Genomic DNA, 7331 nt, shown 5'->3' with positions numbered 1-7331 from the left:
CTCATGATTGCCTTCATTTCCTCCCAACTCTCGATAGGTCTCTCATGGTTTCTCCTTCTGTTCATCACAAGTTGATCCCACCATATAATAGCATAGTCAGTAAACTCAATGACAGCGAGTTTTACCTTTTTCTCCTCGGAGTAGTTGTGGCACTCAAAGATTAACTCCACCTTCTTCTCCCACTCCAAGTATGCTTCTGGATCATTTTTCCCTTGGAATGTGGGTATCTTCATTTTTATGTTTCCTAGGTTCCTATCAGTCCCATCTTGCCATCTTGGATCTCTTCGGAAACCTCCACCACGCCTTTCTCTCCTTGGCACAAACCTGCCTTCATTGTTCAGTGAAGCTTGATCTTCTTCATCTTCAAACTCATCCTCGTGGTAGTCATCAGAATCATTCATGTGAGAACGCCTTTCTTGCCTTCTAGCATTAGGGCCTCTTTGGGGACGCTCCTCACGCAAAGTAGCAATAACAGTGTCTTGCCTATCCATCCGATCTCGAATCTCATTAAACACCACGTTCATGCGTTCAAATTGTTGTTGCATAGCCTGTAAAATGATGGACGACTCCTCCCCTCCTTCCCTATTTGATGTTTCACACCTGAAAGACATACTTTTGAAACAACAGAGAATTGTTAGAAATAATTCCTCACAACACTCCCTCACGTGTTTGCACTCAAATTATGTCACTCCCACTCGTGTTTCACTCTTAAATTGGCTTTTTCCCGATATTAGTCTCACACTCTCTTGCCTTTTTCCACTCGTTGCTTTGCCTTTTCAGTTCTGCAATGAACTAACAAACTTGATCAAGAAATTCAACTTGTAGTGTTAAAACAAATACCAATGGCAAGAAAATATGAAAGAAATACTAAATCAAAGGAAGAAATACCAAATCAAAGGAAGAAGACAAACGAAAACAATATTTTGGTCTGAGAGAACTGAAACTACAAACAATTTTTTTTTTTTTTTTTTTTTTGGGAACTGGGTGCACGATTTTAACCTAGTGCACTTCAACAAAAACAAAAAAATAAGAACGATGAATGAAGAACACAACAGAAACAGGATAGGATGATAACAGGAAACAAAAGATAAAGGGATAGAAAACTGATTTTAGAACCTGTGCTCTGATACCAAATGATGCGAACCTCAATCGACACGCTTTGAGACCCAACAAAAATATTGGAATATTTAACCCAGGAAAGCTAAAAATCAGATATTTGATAGAAACCCTGACCCAACGTTTATAATCGAAACGCGAACCAAAGGTATAAGTTGACCTTGACCCAATGATTATAAAGAATCACGAACCAAAGGTATAAAGTTTGAACGCCACAAGGAAGAATCCTTGATAAGTTCACAGTTCTTGAAGAACCAAAAGAGAGCAAAGCCTCACCTTTTCTGAATTTTATTTAATAATAATCTGAAAAACGTTTATAGACTTCAGAGCCTATTTAAGGACTCCACAAAACTTGACAGACAAGAAAATATATTCTGAAATAACTCCTAATTGATACCTTACCATATCAGGAATCAAGTTTGACCTAAAAAGCATTAAATGCACCTAAAAATAAGGAAAATACCTAAAAAACGTACTAAATAATAAAATCCTAAATAAAAGTTGATTTGGTCTGAAATTAGCAGATCCAAAATAGGAAAAAATCTGCCTTAACTGATACAGAGCTGGAAAGTCAATCAGCCATTAATTCATGCCATAAATCACTCCCAATTAAGTCAGATCAGCCCTAAATAGCTTGAATTAAATTTACTACACTTTCATCTTCCTTTGGGCCAAGCTTGGAACATCCTGCGTTAGAATCAGCCCAAATCTCTTGAATCAGCCCATTAAGTGCTTCTTGGATCTTCTTGGATCTTGCTCTTGTAATAGGCCCAACTGGAACATGCAATGGATCCTTGAATGCTTGTTGATTCTCATCAGAAAACATCATTTGTGACACGCCAGGGGCTTTTTTGCTACAAGGTGATGCCGTTCGGGCTCAAGAACGCGGGAGCCACGTATCAACGATTAATGAACAAAATGTTCGCGCACCAAATTGGCAGAAATGTCCAGGTCTATGTGGATGATATGTTGGTGAAAAGCGCAAAGGTGTCCGATCATCTGAGGGACCTCTAGGAGACATTCGACACTCTTCGGACGTATAGAATGAAGCTGAATCCAAGCAAATGCGCATTCGGAGTTACTGCTGGAAAATTCTTAGGATTCATGGTGTCCCAGCGGGGCATTGAAGTCAACCCAGAGAAAGTGAAAGCGATTATGGAGTTATCTCCTCCGAGGACGGTAAAGGAAGTGCAAAGCCTGACAGGGAAGATAGTAGCCTTAAATAGGTTCGTATCGAGAGCAACAGACAAGTGTCTCCCTTTCTTCAGAACGCTAAGGAGATCTTTCGAGTGGACGGACGAATGCCAAAGGGCATTTGAAGAGTTGAAGGCATATCTCTCTGCCTCGCCATTGCTTAGCCCGTCTATGCCGGGGGAGGAATTATTCATGTACCTTGCCGTCTCATCGGCAGCGGTAAGTGCGGCTCTCATCAGAGAGGAAGGGAAGATACAGAAGCCCGTGTACTTTGTAAGCCGGTTGCTACGAGGCGCAGAGGAGAGATACCCACGGATGGAGAAACTCGCCTTCGCACTCGTAATTGCAGCTCGAAAACTGAAGCCATATTTTCAAGCACATACAATAATAGTCCTGACGGATCAGCCCTTGTGGAGAGCAATGAACAATCCTGAAACTGCCGGACGGATGGCTTTGTGGGCTATTGAGTTGAGTGAGTACGATATCCAATACCAGCCACGAACAGCTTTGAAAGGACAAATACTGGTAGACTTCATCGCGGAATTCACTACACCTGACGAGAAAGGGGCAGAAGAGACGCCCACATGGAGAATTCACATAGACGGATCCTCAAATAAGCATGCAGGAGGAGTCGAAGTTGTACTCCACACCCCGGAAGGAGATAAGGTTGAATGCATGATCCGTCTGGAGTTCCCTACTACAAATAACGAAGCGGAGTATGAGGCCCTGGTGGCAGGTTTGGAACTTGCAATAGCGGCCGGGGCCAGGAAGGCAGTAGTCTACTCCGATTCTCAAATCGTAGCCAGCCAAGTTAATGGGAGCTATGATTGCAGGAATGAACGAATGAGAAGGTACCTCGGAGAAGTGAAGGGTCTAACGAGCGACCTCCAATTCACAATAGCTCAGATCCCAAGAGAAGAGAATCAAGAGGCGGACCGACTCGCAAAGGCTGCTTCGGCCGAACCCATGATCGCTCCAGAACAGGTATTGTCCTTCGTCCAACATTCATCGCTACTAAATAACGTTCGAATGCAGGAATTAAGCACTAAGGACGATTGGACGATTCCAATTGTGGCGTACCTCAAGGACGGCAAACTGCCAGACAGCAAGGTAGACGCAAGGAAATTGAAGGTTAGGGCTGCCCGATTCATACTGATTAAAGGCATCCTCTATAAAAGAGGATTCTCCCGACCATATCTAAGATGCCTGGGCCATGACGAAGTAGACTACGTGATGAGGGAATTTCATGAAGGAATTTGTGGAAACCACTCGGGATCAAGGTCTCTGGTACACAAGCTACTCCGAGTAGGGTATTACTGGCCGACAATGCAAAAGGATGCCCATATGTATGTTAGAGCCTGCGATAAGTGTCAACGGTTCGATAATCTTATTAGACAGTCAACGGAGGAACTCACACCCATGACAGCCCCATGGCCGTTTGCGCAATGGGGGTTAGACATCATGGGTCCATTTCCAATAGCGGCAAGACAACTGAAGTTCTTGGTAGTTGGTATCGACTACTTCACCAAGTGGGTGGAAGCAGAAGCTCTTGCTACTATCACGGAGAAAAACATTCGCAACTTTGTATGGAGAAGTATTATTTGCCGATATGGGATCCCGAGAGTGCTCGTTTCGGACAATGGGAAGCAATTCAACAAGATGTGTTCCGAGACTTTTGTTCTCAGCTGGGAATCAAGAATCACTACTCGTCGCCCGCTCATCCACAGGCCAATGGACAAGTTGAAGTCACGAACCAGTCCTTGTTAAAGATCATCAAGACCCAGCTTGAAGGGGCAAAAGGCATATGGCCAGACGAACTACCAAGTGTGCTATGGGCATACAGAACAACGGCAAGAACACCAACAGGAGAGACACCATTTCGATTGGCGTTCGGTGCTGAGGCCCTCATACCGGCAGAAATAGGATTGACGAGCTACCGCGTAGAAAGCTATGACGAGAGCAAGAATGTTGAAGCATTACGTCTAGAGCTTGACCTTGTAGATGAAGTCAGGGCAACAGCAGCCCAGAGACTGGCACGGTACCAAGACATGATGGCAAAACATTACAACTCCAAGGTTCGGCACCGGGACTTCAAGGTTGGAGATCTGGTATTACGAAAAGTGCTTGGCACTACGAAGGATGCATCCCTGGGAAAGCTGGGTCCTAATTGGGAAGGCCCGTACAGAATCATCTCATGGCGCAGGAAAGGAACGTACTACTTGGAGACATTAGACGGAAGGAAGTTGGGCCATCCCTGGAACACGGAGCACCTGAAGAAGTACTACCAGTAGTGCAGCAGTCACAAGACGATACCTACTGCCTTATTTTCGGTTTAATTTTAGACAGTCATAGCTTTTACTTTTTAGAACTCAAGTTTTCTTTTCCATTGACAATTTGGTTTGTTGAACTTATGAGAGGAATTTTTATTTAGAAAATACGAAATACATGCTGGTGAAAAACCTACGAAGTCCACAAAGTGGACGGATCATCCAAGGGATGAAAATCTACAAGTCCATAAAGTGGACGGATCACCCAAAAGGTGAAGAGTCTACGAAGTCCACAAAGTGGACGGATCATCCAAAGGATGAAAATCTACAAGTCCACAAAGTGGACGGATCACCCAAAGGGTGAAAAATCTAGAAGTCCACAAAGTGGACGGATCATCCTAGGGATGAAAACCTAAGTCCACAAAGTGGACGGATCATCCCAAGGATGAAATTCTACTAGTCCACATGGTGGACGGATCATCCAACGGATGAAAAACCTACAAGTCCACAAAGTAGACGGATCACCCAAAGGGTGAAAAATTTAGAAGTCCACAAAGTGGATGGATCATCCCAGGGATGAAAACCTAAGTCCACAAAGTGGACGGATCATCCCAAGGATGAAATTCTACTAGTCCACATGGTGGACGGATCATCTGAAGGATGAAAATTTTACAACTCCATAAAGTAGACGGACCATACAAAAGATTAGAAAACCTAGTTCACAGAGTGGACGGGTATCAAAAATACGTCTGAAAGTCCAAATAAAGGACGGACGTCTAAAACTTTTCACTGGAGACGGGTTACCAAAATAAGATAAACATGTGACGGATAATAATCAAAGCAAACAAGCAATAAAAGATTCGATAAGTTAAAATGTAAAATTACAAATGATGGTTCAACAAGTTTGTTTACAACGGCAAGAATTTTTTATAAAATTTTTACAAGTACTACGCATTCTTTTGCGAGTTATCAATTTGACCGTCATCTGGCTGACCTGGAGGATGGGCTTGACCTTCATCAACTGGAGCCGTGACGGCAAACACTTCATCGGTACTCTCTGACCTGACGGATTGTGCAAGTATTTGCCCTTGAGCATCAATTGAAATATGGGAAACGTCTAAATCAGGATACGACGACTTCACCTGACGGATGGTGTCGTCGAATCCGTCAACGAAAGAACTTCCAAGCTCTGACAGAAGGAGGTCGGAGTCACGATACTCCTGGACGGCTATCTCTTTCGCGTTATTGAGTTTAGACTTTGTCTCCGTCAACTCCTTCTCTTTGTCCTTCAAAATCTCGCGCAAGTGTTCATTCTCCTTTTCCAACTCCCTTCTAACTTGCTCCGAGTATTTGAGCTTTCTGTCCACATTAATCTTGTAGGTCTTCAGCTCGTGCAGCTCATCCTCCACCGTCTGGTTCTTCTTTCTCAGACGGTCCATGGTTGTCTCATGATTGAGACAACGGCCAAATAAGCCTTTCATCATCAACATGGCCTGGAAGCAAAATACAACGTTATGGTAATGACGGGTGGAAAAGAACTTAGCAAAACTAGTAGACGGATTCAAAGTTACCTGTGCAAGGGTGAAAAGGCCCGTCTCACCCATCGCCTCCTTTGTGTGGTTGCCGAGGTCCGCGTAATCGTCAGCTGTCAACATGGACGATATCTTTTCAAGGGCATAGCTGGAGTCTTCCCGAAAGAGAACGGGTGGTTTCTCCACAGTAGGGACGGGACCCTTCATCAAGCCTTTGCCTTTTCCATGCTTGACGGGTATTTTCTTGGCTCCCAATGCCACGACGGGCTCTGGTGTGGCCTTTTGTTTCTTTGGAGGATGGTCAATTTTTTCTGGTTGATTCCGCTTTGACGGAACGGTTGGGGCCGTCTCCTTTGCTTGAACCCCCTCCTGTTTTTTCTTCGTTGCCTGTTGTTTGATGAAGGCCCTCCTCTTGGCAACATCCATCTCTGTAAATCAAAGACGGATGAGAAAGCCAAAGTTAAAAACACTTCAAAAAGACGGAGATGGTGGCGACGGACTTACGTTTTCGAATTCTGTTATCGTAGCGACGGGCGAAAGATAAAGGTTCGGGTCCATCACAATACCAGTGTAGCGTATCAAGGGTGACGAGCTGTGCCCACGTCCTCTCTTGCAGTTTTGTCTTGTTGAAATTTTTTTCCAGAAAACTCCACTGTTCTAAGTTAACTTGTGGACGGTCTCGAGCTGTGGAAAAGACGGTTACACCTTAAAACATAAAAAGTTTTCAAAGATTAAGTTGACGGAAACAAAAGTAATGACATACCCGACGGAGGCATTATGCCCCATGTAGTGTCGACGGGCATATGTGTTCTATCCCCTGGACGACACATCCATTCGTCCCCCTCTAAAAAGAAATACCGACTCTTCCAGTCTCTATTTGAGTCCGGTGTGTCACTGACGAGCCTCAACAATTTGCTTCTAGCAGCAAAACTGTACATACCTTTTGACTTGACGATCTCTGTTGGACGATAGCAATGGAAGAATTCTTCCACCGTCAACCTTCGGGCACCGTCAGACATTGCTCCGTATAAAACTTCTACCCCAATGAACACCCTCCAGGTGTTTGGGGAGATTTGGGTGACGGATAGGCCAAGGTACTGAAGAAGACGACGGTGGAGAGAACTTAAGGGAAACCTGAGCCCCACCTTTAAGGCTTGCTCATAGATCCCAACACCGTTGACGGATGTTGTCTGGTATTTGGTACTTGGTTCTAAGTGTTCTG

Source organism: Castanea sativa, chromosome 6 (genome assembly GCF_040712315.1).
Source record: "Castanea sativa cultivar Marrone di Chiusa Pesio chromosome 6, ASM4071231v1".
Classification (NCBI taxonomy): Eukaryota; Viridiplantae; Streptophyta; class Magnoliopsida; order Fagales; family Fagaceae; genus Castanea; species Castanea sativa.
Note: the sequence above shows the minus strand (reverse complement) of the source record.